Below are 14,019 nucleotides of genomic sequence, written 5' to 3' on the forward strand. Positions count from 1 at the left end.
TTTCAATTGGTTCATTTAATGGTTAGGAGGAATTTTACACAGTATTTAATATATTATAGTGGCAATATTTGTAATCTGGATTATGATTAAACTTATTTTTGTATTCTTGATAAGTGTTGTATCAAACTTGTAGAGTTGTTGCCATTTAATACAGTGAGATCATATGCTGATTGCACCTTATGTAATCAACATGGTAAATAGTCCAAATAAATCAACAGTGGATTATAAGGGTTAAACAGCAATATTGCTTTTTATGTGGCTATATACTTTCAATGTATACTCTAAGCTATTGTTTCAGCTTGAATGCTGTAACCATGCCATGCTAAGAAAATCATATATGTACATTTGTATTATTACCTTATATCATTCACATAACATCTATGTAAGAGTGAGTTAATCAAAGAAAGAATGGCCAAGAAGGACCAGATTGAATTCATTGATCTCCAGAAGTCTTCTCTCTAAAGAAATCAGGTGTCCGAAATGAGACAGAGGGGCACACTGACTGGAATAAAATGTTTGCAGCTAAGTATGTACTATTTAATCACTTAGTTGTTGGTTATTATTATAGATCGTAAGTTTCTTATAATCACTTAATAAATCACTGATATTATTTGAACATTCGTTTCATTGGGAACACTTGCACAACAATAAATCCTCGGTCTCTGATGAACCCAATGGCAGTTAAAATAAAATACTGCAAACTGCTGATGCACATACTATTTTATTGTCAAGCTATGTAAACGTCTAGAATCAATATCACATTTTCCTATACATTTTGTTTAAAAAGATAACAAACTATTATCTTTAATTGCTACTAGGCTAATTCTTCCAAAGTCTTTGCACCAATTATGATTAATACACAGTATGCACTTGTCTAAGGGAATTCACACTTCGACAACAGCAGAGGTGACCTTATTATCTACCTCTTACTCATTGAATACTGTGCTTGTCTAAGACCTTCTATAGGATTTCATGGTCTCAATTGCTGGATATTTTTGCTGACCAAGCTGGTGGTCGGGAATCCTCATAACTCAATTCTTTTATAATACACCCACTGCCATTTTATTGTGAATGGAATGAGTCTCATCTTCACTCATTCCATTCAAAATTAAAAACCAATACATTGCTAAACAGAAAGTGGGAAACCATCATGGTTTCCCAATTTTAGATTAACAATATGTTGGTTTTTAAGGGTAAAAGAATAGGGAAATTGCAACAAGCAACAAGCAACGCAATTGATGGTGCAGTCTCAGGGTTCCTAATAAAAATGGAAAACTTAGTAGCAATGGCTCTTAATATTATCATTAATATGTCCATATGGAACCGATGACTTGGATTACTTGGATTGGATGACTTGGATTACCATTGTTTACCACATTAATATGGGGTAAACAATGGAAACAGTCCAGGAAAAGGACATGACAACATATAATTATCTTAACTGGAATGGACAAATGTAATAAAAATAAATGCAATTCTAAATGATTATACCCATTTCAAGTTTCATTAATTATTCTTACTAAGAAAGATGGAAAAGTACTTTTTTTTTTTTTTTAAATTCTTTATTTGTTAGAAAGAGGAAATATATTAGTACATAATACCAGTTATACAGTGTGTGTAAGCATAACGTTACAAATGATATAATGACACAGTGTCAATCTATTGGTAATTATAATAAAGCAAACAAATAAACTCACTGTTTCCTCTTTTTTTTTTTTTTTTTTTTTTTAAATCTAAATGAACAAGCTTTGACAAAGGTAGAGAAGGGGAATAGGGGTAAGACAAAAACTGGACAAGGGATAAAACAAAGGTAATAAAGGTAAGGAACAGGAAGAGGGGGAGAGTGTGAGAAGCTCTTCAGACTATTTTCAATTACTTCTGCAGGGAATGCTAGTAGCTGAGAAAACATGTCATTACCTTATATGGAATTTGGAATTCAAGGAAGCAGTTTTTAGGTGTGAGACCCTCCATCAACCAGGGTGGGAGTGTAAGAGAGAGTCTTAAATTCTTCTGTTTCCTTAAACTCCAACCATCTAAACCATATGGCTGTGTAATCTGAATATTTGTCATTCACAGAGAAAATAATATCGTCCATTGACATATAGAACTCCACTCTGGTGAACCAATCCTTGACTGAAGGGGGAGCACGGGATCTCCAGTGCGTTGGAATAACCGCTCTAGCTGCATTGTTTAAGTGTTTTAAAAGTGATTTCTTATATGTTGATGAGGGAATTTTAGACAGAGATAAGAGCCAGAAACCCGGATCTTTGGGAACCTCGTAACCCACGATGATCTTAGATAGCCTGATTACTTCCTCCCAAAAGGGAGCAATACGAGGACATTCCCACCATATATGTACCAATGATCCAAAGGCCCCATTACATCTCCAGCATAGTGAGGACATCTGAGGGTGGAATTTATGTAGTGTGGAAGGGCATCTATACCATCTTGTTAGAAGTTTATATTGAGTTTCCACAACTGAGGCACTCAAGGAACAACCATGGGTATTTTGGTAAATCTTAGGCCACGAGGTTTGCGTTATATAAGGTGCTAAATCTCGCTCCCAGGGACCTGTGTAGGATGGAGCCACTTGAAATATATCGTTCATTAGAATTTTGTAGATCCCTGAAATGGTATGAGAGGGTGCATCTCTGGACAGACACAAAGCCTCAAAAGGAGAAGGCTCCCTAGTCAAAGATCTGCAACCTCCCACTGACTTGACATAGTGCGCTACCTGCAAATATCTCCAGTACTCATTTGAAGGTAATGAGTATGTAGACTGGAGTTCCTGGAAGGAGCAAAGTTTCCCATTGACCACCAGCTGGCCGAGGCCAAGAATCCCAGCTTCAGACCATCTAACAAATGAGATTCTAGACAAGCCAGGAGGAAAATCTGGGTTATACAGGATAGGAGTCAAAGGGGAGGGGAAGGCCGCCACGCTACTCCAAGTGCGAAGTCTATTCCAAACCAACAAGGTGGGACCAACCGTAGGGTGATTAATCCTAGGAATCTTAGACAACCAGGGTAAAGCACTCAGGTAATTTCCACTACTACTACCCTCTAATTCTACCCATTGCTTAGCATCACCCCCTCTGGTCCACTCCAGAATTCTACTCAAGTAAACTGCCTGGAGATAACTTTGAAACATGGGCAACTGAACGCCCCCTTGGTGCTTTCTTCTGTATAAGATAGAATGTTTGAATCTAGGTTTCCTCCCTCCCCAGACAAATTTACTGACCAGTTTCTGGAGATCATCAATAAATTTCTTCGGGACCTTAATTGGTAGAGCCTGCATAATATATAATACTTTGGGCAATATGTTCATTTTTACGATACTCATTCTACCAAACCAAGAAAACTTTGGAAGAGACCATGAATCTAGTTCTCTTTTAATTTTGGACAATAACGGGGAGTAGTTCAATCGGAATAGATGTTCATTATTTTTTGCAATGGAAACTCCTAGGTAGCGTATGTGTGATGTTTGCCATTTAAAAGGGAATGCTCCCTTAAGACCTGCAATCATTTGTTCTGGAGCTGAAATATTAAGTGCATTTGACTTGGAATAGTTAATTTTAAAGTTAGAAAGATGGCCAAATCTTAAGAATTCTGACATCAAATTAGGGAGAGAAATAACTGGGTTGGTGACTATTGCCAGCAAATCATCAGCAAATAGAGCTAAACGATATTCTTTTTTCCCTAACTGCAGACCCGAAATGTCTGGATTACATCTAATCGCCCTCGCCAGAGCCTCCATGCATAAAACAAAGATTAGAGGTGATAATAGACAACCCTGACGAGTTCCATTAGAAATTGAAAAGGAATCAGATAACATACCGTTTATTCTGACTTTAGCTGTAGGAGAATTGTATAAAGCTAGAATTCTGTTTAAACATGAGGAGCCCATTCCCATATGTTCTAGAATCCCCCTCATGAAACACCAGTCCACCCTGTCGAATGCTTTTTCGGCATCTGTTGACAAGAGAACTGTGGGGACCGAGGAGATGGAGGCTAAGTGTATAAGATCAATTAATTTGGTTGTGTTATCTCTCGCCTCCCTTCCAGGAATAAATCCCACTTGGTCATTGGAAATTAAATTTGGCAGAAGTGTTTTTAGCCGATTAGAGATTAATTTGGCAAACAATTTGATATCTATATTTAATAGAGAAATCGGACGATAGCTAGGGCACAAGGCGGGATCTTTCCCTTCCTTGGGGATGACCGTGATGTGAGCTTCTAATGACTGGGGTGAAAAACCATTTACACTTGAAACATCATTAAGAGCATTTAAGAGAATGGGGCCAAGTTTTCCCATGAACGCTTTGTAGTAGGAAATCGAAAAGCCATCTGGGCCAGGGCTTTTCCCTAGAGGAGAGGATTTAATGGCCTCCAAGAGTTCCGCAAGCGTGAAAGGCGAATCTAGCATATCCCTCATTTCTTTTGAGATCTTGGGGAAACTAATATCTTTCAAATATTTATTTATCTCTTCTACCCTAGATTCCTCATTATTTCCCAAGTGTGCGGAACGAATGTTATATAGATGAGAATAATATTCCCGGAAGGCTCTCGCTATAGTTTTGTCAGTATGCTTCAGGATTCCCTTAGTGTTCTGGATCGAATGAATATAAGTAAGGGATCTTTGGGCTCGTAAAGCTCTTGCCAGTAGACGTCCCGGTTTATCACCCCATTGGAAGTATTTATTCCTACATTTTCTCCAGGCTAATTTCATCCGGTCATTTAACAATTTATTTAAAGTTGATCGTTTATTTTGTAGCTCCGCTAAAGTCTCAGGAGAGAGGGACTTCTTATGTTTAGTCTCCAATTTTTTAATGTCTAAGAGGAGAGCATCCCTGACCTCCACCTTATGTTTTTTAAGAAAAGTACCTAGCTGTATGCATTTACCCCGGATGAAGCATTTATGAGCCTCCCACACCACCAATTTAGAGGTCTCGCCGTTATCATTTATAGAGATAAATTCATCAAGAGAGGACTCTAATTGGGCTTTACAATAATTATCTTGTAAAAGTAATTCGTTAAACTTCCACATCCATTGTCTGGGAGGGGGAACAGACATGTTGATCGTCATATAGACTGGAGCATGATCAGAGTCCGTCACTTGCCCTATCCAAGAGTCATCAACCCAGTCGAGAGATTTATGATTGATAAAAAGATAATCAATCCGAGAGTATGATGCATGGGGGTGAGAGAAAAAGGTATAATCCCTATCGGAGGGGTGGAGGATACGCCAAGCATCAGCCAGCTGGTGGTCATGAAACTCCCTTCTAACCCTACGAGCATCCTTCAGGGACATGTTAGGTGCACCAGTAGACGAGTCTATCTGGGGAGTCAAAGCCCAATTCAAATCACCACCCAACACCACTACTCCTTCTAGCTGATCCCCGACTCGCGACAGGGTTCTGGATATGAAGGAAGCCTGAGAATCATTTGGCGCGTATATGTTAACGAAGGTAAACAATTGGTTGGAGATTTTGACTTTAACCATTAGGACCCTACCATCTTCTAAAATGGTTTTAGAGAGTTCTGTTAGTCTAAGGCGTTTAGCAAATAGGATCGCTACTCCTCTCGTCTTACTGGAGGAATAGTTATTAAAGACCCCTGTTGGATAATGGTGATTACATAGTTTAGGAGCGATATCTTTTTTGAAATGGGTTTCTTGTATGAAAGCTACATCCACCCTATCTATGTGTAGAGTGTGTAGTAGGGTAGATCTTTTCTGCGGGACATTCAAACCTCTAACATTTTTGGAGATAATTTTTAACTTATCCATTGTCGAGTCTTTTCGGAAAGAGCAACATCAATTCATGCTTTCCAGGATTCTGGTAGAAGATCCTACGTAAAGACGATCTTTTTTCTTCATAGTGTTTCTGAAATACAGCTTCAATAGGTAGAGGGGGGAGGAATGAGGGGGAGGAAAAGAGGGGAAAGGAGGGGTAAAAACAAAGATAGACATGACACATATAGAACACATAAATCATTACAATTACAATTAAGTACAGAAAATCTGCATTGATCAAAATTGTAGACAGCCGTCTCATATACCAGGGGGGAAGAACCCCTGGACAAATTTTACAGGACGGATTTAAATGGGGTATGGGGGGGTGTCGGGGCAACACCAACCAGGTATGAGTGTGTTTGAAAGAGCAGGGAATAAAAAGTGAAAAATTCAGATAAATAATTTCAACACTCTGCTTGTGCAATGTGAACTGAGCAACTTTATGTGTAAAATTCTAAATTATACCCAGTGCCTAAGGTAAGCACATATGGGAAGTTGAGAATGTGGAAGGAAATGTATAGAGAAGGAGAGAATTATTTTCTCTATTCCAGCTAAAGGCTAGATTTATAACATTTCAAGAAATATTAACCTGATGCATGTAGGTAAAGTTTAACCCATACCAACATGTAATGTGAGGAGAGAACTTAACCTTATAACAAAAAAAAAGGGTAACTTTCAGGGATAGACCTAAGGTCATCTATGTAGTGGTCTAGAAAGAAAAAAGGTTATGGTCTATGTTTGTTATCTTGACGACTAGGCCAACATTTATGCAACTACATCAAGTGGTGTAGTGAGTATGAGCTGCAAGAAGTGGCGTTATCGCTATAGTCTCCTCTCAAGTCCCCTCTTGATCCTCAGAGGTGTTCGATGGACGGGATCTCCTTCTATTTCTCGTGACCTTATTCCAGACTTTTTGACCACGTGGAGGGAGTGAAGGCAGTAATGATGCTGGGTTCTGCCAGTCCGGAATGGATATTTTAGGAAGGTTGAGATTTTCACAAAATGAATCTAAGTCCGCATGGTTGTGAAGAGCGAAGACTTTACCTTCTTGATTTACTTGAATACTTAAGGGGAACCCCCATCGAAATCTTATGGAGCATTTCTTGAGTTCATCAGTTAGGGGTTTCAATAGACGCCTTTGTTGCAGGCTGGACCACGACAGGTCTTGAAAAATTTGAATCTCATGTCCATTGAACATTAGGCTTGATAGACCGCGGGCTTTCTTTAATATTGCTTCCTTCAATGTGTAGTAGTGGAGTCTACAAATGATGTCCCTAGGCTTATCAGACTGTGCACCTCTTGGTCGCAAGGCTCTATGGGCCCTATCAAAGATGATCTGCTCATTTGGATCTGCTTCCAGGAGTTCGTTGAAGATCTTAGTTAGCGCATCTATGATGCCCAGAGGGGGTACATCTTCTGGTACTCCTCTGATTCTAAGATAATTTCTTCTCCCTCTGTTGTCGATGTCATCTAATCTCATACGAAACTCAGTAGCATCTTTTGCTTGATGTAAGACCAGATCTTGGAGTTTGTCTATACGAGAATCCATCGCCTCCTTGCTTTCCTCCAACGACACCATCCTATCAGCCACCTGGTTGAGGTCAGCTTTAAATAAGGCCAATTGTGACTGCAGGGTTTCTTGGATTTTATTTTCAAATACCTGGAAATCTGATTTAGTAGGCATAGTTTTTAAATGTGCTAAGATTTCCTCCAGGTCATTTTTGTCATGGATGGATGAAACTGGTCTAGGAGGAGACTCACGTGATGGGCCTGACATGTTGGAGGCGGATGGTTGAGGTGAGTCAGGAGAGGTAGCTAGAGAGGCTTTACTAGAAAAAAGTTGATGGAAAGCTACTTGTGTCGTGGGTTCGTTTACTTTCTTTTGATTTTTCTTCAAAGGAGTTTTCTTATCCTTCCCCATTTAGACCTCCCACATCAACATTAAATTACCATTTGCATTCAGAAGTTGCTCTAGATATCCTGGTTCTAAGGCACCCCGATCCCCCTTACCCCAGGGGGGGTCATGTTATTCAGCCATGTCTATGAAGACGGGGCCGTTGTTACTGTAAATTACACATTTTGCATGCTCCTTAATCTTGTAAGGGTAGCACCGCTAAAATTGGATAACAGTCACTACTTTCAGTTATTTTGTTAGTATGTATACTTAATATAGAGGAATGCAATATTAGAGGCGGCCACTAGATGGAGATTGAGAGCTGATCTTCTCTTGCATAAAAATACATATAGAGTTTGGTTTACTCGTGACCCTGGAAATCTTTATATTTGCTGAGGAGAAGATTTATATAAGGTATATTGATTGACAGAGACTCACAGGTTAAGTATCAGAGAATACACTGAAGTAGTAGAATTAGTAAGCTGCTGTGTTTTGATGATATAAGTGTCAATCTTTAATCCTTTCTCCGAGGAAATAAAGTGGGTTATTTAGCTTGAATTGAGCTAGAGCTGCAGCTCTCACTGCACTCGTCCTCTGTCTTCACAGAGCTCTGCACCGCTAGAGCTGTCCCTCTTTTTGGATCAATCTCCAATATCTGGATCCTCTTATCTCTGGGTCTAGAACCACCCTTGGAGAGACCGCAGACCTCTTTACATAGAGGGCTCTGGCGCCATCAGGAGATGGATTTCCAGGGGTACTAAGAGAGGCAATTAAGATGGCGTTCCCGCGGATTTATCCACCGCCGGGGCAGCCTCAAGGCATTAAACAAATGGGGTCTACAGATGCAGGGTCACCAGCGGTCAGCCTAGAGGTTTATCGGCTATGGAGGCAGTGAAGGGGTAAACAGCTATCTCCCACCTTGTATCCCAGGCCGCTCAGCGTCGGACCCCCGTGCACTGACCTGATGTTACAAGGGGAGCACAGCCTGCGGCTGATGGAAGGCAGAGGAAGCTCCAGATAGCGCTGGGACCTGACTCCCCCAATCTCCTCCGTTGAGGACTTCTCCGTAGCCGACCGGAAGTTCGGCACAGCAGCACTTCACTTTTTACCCCGCGGCAGAGCTCGTGGTCTTCAAGGGTACAGGATTGCTGGCCAGGTGGATCGCTGGTCAAGCGGTGGCAAGGCACTTCGGTTGGGAGGCTTTTCTTTTGTCTCTATGTCCCCCGAAAGTAGGCGCGTGAGGGGAGGGCGCGCGCTGCCCCTGGTCGGGGATCCAGCCAGAGGAAGGCCCCACTGCCGTTTCGTGAGCTGCGTGGCCGTAAAAGGGGCAAGAGAGGCACCCGGTTGTAGAGGGGCAGGCTACACTGACGGTGAGAGCAAACAGGTGAGCAAATGGGGTCAGAAAATTAGGGCAAAGGCTCTTCTAGTGGAGAGCTAGACGTGGAGACGTCCGTCCAGAATGGCTACCAAGCCACGCCCCCGGAAAAGTACTTTTATCATATTTGAGAGCCTTTGGAGTATATTGACTATGCGGCAGTTACATAGAACCCCCGATTTCCGGCACTTTAAAGTGATTTCTTTATAATGGCAATTTTATTAAAGACAAAACCTGATAGGCTTTGTCTTTAATAAAAGTGCTGTTATAAAAATCAATCGGCAGTTCTGCAAAACCGCCACATAGTAAATATACCCCTTTCTCTGGTACAATAAGAAACAGAGAATTAGTTATTACAAGAAAGCAAATTTTGAGAAGATAATATTTTTTCTCTAACACAATATTGTATGACTATGCTACTTTATTATGGTACTTACAAGATTAGCTTCATAACCAAGACCTCTATGCATACACCACCTATGAAAACCATTTTTTTCAAATATGCATCTACATTAATTTGCAAGAAATTCCAAAAGATATAAAATATAATCCATTATTGAAAACAACATGAAATATTTGCAATATACATAGTGCAAAATTCAGATTTAATAGTTATTGCCCATAATTTTCACGTTCTATAAGTAATTTAGATTTCCAGCATGACAGTTTCCTTTACATTTTTTGACATCTGGACAGTGAAAATCCTTTCGCTCATAGGTTAGTTTGGATTTGAGAAAAACATTAACATAATATGGTTTTGGTGGTTTTATCTCTTTTAATATAACCATGTCTGCCTAACATTAGACAAGCAATATGGTAGTGGAGCTATACTAAAGCACAAATTGTGTAATAAAATTGCAAGTTAGTGCACTAGCTTGTCAGTGTAATAATGGGGCAGTCATCCTCACATGCACCTGTTGTATGTCAGGTGCTGTGAATCAGATGAAAAGGTATCTACTAGTATAGTATATTAGCAGAATAAATACTCTAATAATATATAAGTGACTCCGTACCAAGTGAAAAAAATATATGAAGCATATGAAGCTTCATTGAATTAATTTTTATTATATTCATTTGTTTTTCTGTTTATAAAAGTATTATACCACAGTACTGCACCCTGAGATTGTAATTTGCCCATGTTCTTTCCCAAACTTTAAGGCATTGCCGTCAATCCAAAAAAGGATTTCACGATACACACATATGAGGTTGCCTATAGGTGAGCAAGATTTTACTGTATGATTGTGGTTTAAATTTGAAGAACGTTACACATTATTAGAAGTTTTCTTGTTTCCATGTCCCTACCTGCCCTGGTGGATTTCTAGAATTGCTTGAATTGCTCAACTGAGTGACTTTGGGGACCCGTCTGACTCCTATTAGCAACATACAAGGATTATGGGAGCTATAGGACCGTTGTTGCTGGTTAGAATGATTGAAGAACCTTGGAGATGTAATGCAATGCCAATCTCTAATATTATGTTACTGCAATGTTTCATATAATAAAAGTTCCTTGTATATTTATAAGTAAATATTTCACTTTTGTAGATTTACTGTATAATGTTTTATAAGATTATATAATATTGAATCACATTACTATTTACATATGTATTAATTTTGATTAGGGATATTCAAAACTATGTACTTTCCTATTGATATCTGATTAATTAGAGAGCATTTTAAAGGCATCCATATTTTTAACTCTCACAATGCCTGAAGATTTGGTCTTTGTTCTGAAAAACGCTTGAGCCTTGGTCCTACTCTGCTTGCAGACACTGACAGACATTAACTTTCTGGATCCATATCTGCTCATCTGATAACAACCTCTTACCTACTCTTATTCAATGTTTAATGCTGGCATTTGCACTGTAAGTGTGATCTTGCAATTGTTTATATAAAGTTTTACTATGTTATAATCAAGTTGCTCCTGTGTGTTTTCATTCTTCAAGGGATACCATGTCCTATATATTACTGCCTGTTCTATACAGTTGAGCAACAACACATCACATTATGGAAAAACAATTGACTTTCTACTATTTATTTTGCTTCTCCCTACTTTTCCTTTTTTGTTTTCTCTTTCCCTTTGGATGAATACATAAAAAAATACACTTACCCAAAATAAGAACTTATGTAATAAATATAAAAATAAATGCACTTTAAATTACAAGCTACCAAAATCCAACAAAAAAAGAGTTACTGAACATATTAAGGCGGCACAAAAAATCAAAACATTTTTCTAAATACAAACATAACTAAGCAAAACCACCAATTTACTAGTAGAGTTTTTTTAAATGAATTTCACAATGGTTCAAAAAAATCAATCAGATTCATGGTGAACAAAATTTAAAGGATTTCATAAAACTTTAATATTTAACATGAGACTCAATGACTAAAATATATATCTATAATTAAATACATCACTTTATAAGTTTTATTTTATTACTGCTCGGCATACAGTCATATATAATGATAGTAACATTTCAAAATATTCACATTCTTGATGTAACCCCAAATAATCTCTTTAGTGCTATTTTTATGTCTTTATTTTGTAGACTGTATATTAGAGGGTTTAGCATGGGCGCAATGGTAGCATACATCACAGTAAAGACCTGCTCTAAGACATCTGCGTGGTTCGATGGAGGCTTTAAATAAACCGACGCGGATGTCCCATAGTACATGGTGATGACAATGAGGTGGGATGAACAGGTGGAGAAGGCTTTTTTTCTTCCATCATTAGTTTTGATGCACAAGATAATGGAGATAATTTTTACATAAGACATCAAGCTGCAAAGAAATGGACCAAACCCCAGAAACACTGTTTCTAAAACCACTACAATATAAAATAACTCAGTACCTGCGTATGAGAGCTCAGTAAGAGCTTTTGGATCACAGAAAAATTTGTGAATTGTATTTGAATAACAGAAGGACATATTTAAAGCTGAAGTTATGAATAATAATGAATTTAAAAATGATGTTACCAATATTCCAATCATGAGTAGGGTGCAGTTTTTCCTACACAAAATATGATGATAGTGTAAAGGGTTACATATAGCAACAAATCGGTCATATGCCATAGCAGTCAATAGCATATCCTCTGTGCTGGCAACAAATATAAGGAAAAACATCTGGGTAAAGCACTGTGTTAAGGATATTTTGTTATTTCCGGATAGTAACATTACTAACAGGTTGGGGACAGTGACTGTTGTATAACAGATATCTACAACAGACAAATTGCAGAGAAAGAGATACAAAGGGGTGTTTAGGTGAGGATCTGAATATATCACTGTGATAATAGCAGAATTCACCAGCACTCCACTAACGTACAACAAGAAAAATAAACTGGTAATGAACGGTTTATCTTCTGAATTACTGGAAAATGCCATAATGTGAAAATATTTGATAGTGCAATTCTCCATTACAATTTTATGTCCAATTTAAAAAGAGAATATTATTCCACTGGTCATTTTTATAACTACAAGTAATATAAAGCAAATAAATAATATAAGATACACTGCGGCTTTAACTAGAGGTGATGATGCAGACTGATGACAAAGTGTGTGTTGTTCACAATGGTGTTTGAATTATTCCATGGCACGCTGTGCTGCATTAAGAGCCTAATAGCCTTGGCTCTGATGATAATTGGTATACTGTACTGATTGCTGACAAAAAGCAAATCACAAAATGTATTGAGGTTAGTATTATTCCTAAAAAAAAGCATTGCATGTGATTATTGTTTTTTTTTGTAGTTTTTTTTAATACAGAATAAGAACCACCCATAGATAAAGGGGTTAATTTTGGACAAATGTCATGCTTTCAGTAGGAACCTTAACCATTTACACGTTGGAGTCCCCACTGTCATCTGATAGATCTACAACAGAACTGATTCGCTCTGCTAGGGCAAAAGATCTGGACTGAATGTTGCACTTGAGTGAAAGTTCAATTAGGTGCTACACTCACTTTGTCCTTCTAGTGATAATAGGTTGATTTAATCTCCAAATAACTCCTCTGGACCGTGTTCTGATCGTTCTTGTTCCCTTACTTTCTAACACTGCAGCGCAAAGGCTCCTCTCATTTAATGGCTGATATAATCCTGATACTATGATTAACTAGTTTAAGGCAGTAACCGCTCTTGGAACACTGGGTCTTCTATATCACCTCCAGAGTAGTGACTTGACAACACAAAGGTATACATTGTCTTTCAGACTCTTGCAAGGTATATGGAGTATAATACAAGCTTATAGCGAAGTATAAATAATGTCTATTCTTTTCATCATCCTCTATTACTCATTGTTATTTGAGACTAGTCCTCCAGTCCTCTACGATTCCAATAATATTGAAGCTTTCACAAATTTCAGCCAACTTAAAGGTGATACGTTACATTTCAATATAAAAACAAATTCATCATGAGCATTAGCATAACTTCCAGTACTCTTATTCTCCACAATATTGTGCACACACAATATAATTTATATATAAAATATATTTTAATATAAATTAGGACATATAACATTTCTTAATATATTTGCAGTACTAATCATTGATCATTAGTTGTAAATAGTAAACAAGTTATCATATCTCATAATTATATTCTAGTTGTCAGTTTTAAGTTTAAATTTAATTTGTTTCCTGTTTACACAATGGCTGCATGGGATGTCTACATTTAAATTATTGACTACAGAACTGCAGGAAAGAACAGTTATGGTAGCTGTAGAGATTGAACATGTAACATATCTAAATTGATTGTGAGTATAGAGGATGCTTAACATTGCCTACTAGACAAGGGCAAAGTCACTATTACTAGTTTGCAAATAGTTGTGTCTCTGCCAAGTTATGAAGTGATATCTTCACTGCCACAAACAATAATCATTGTTCACAATATACTTTAAAAGCTTCATATTAGACTGCATATAGTGTGCCACTATGAGAGTTACATTATGTTTTTGCCATGAAAAATTTACAGCAAAA

Source organism: Mixophyes fleayi, chromosome 7 (genome assembly GCF_038048845.1).
Source record: "Mixophyes fleayi isolate aMixFle1 chromosome 7, aMixFle1.hap1, whole genome shotgun sequence".
NCBI classification, from domain to species: domain Eukaryota; kingdom Metazoa; phylum Chordata; class Amphibia; order Anura; family Limnodynastidae; genus Mixophyes; species Mixophyes fleayi.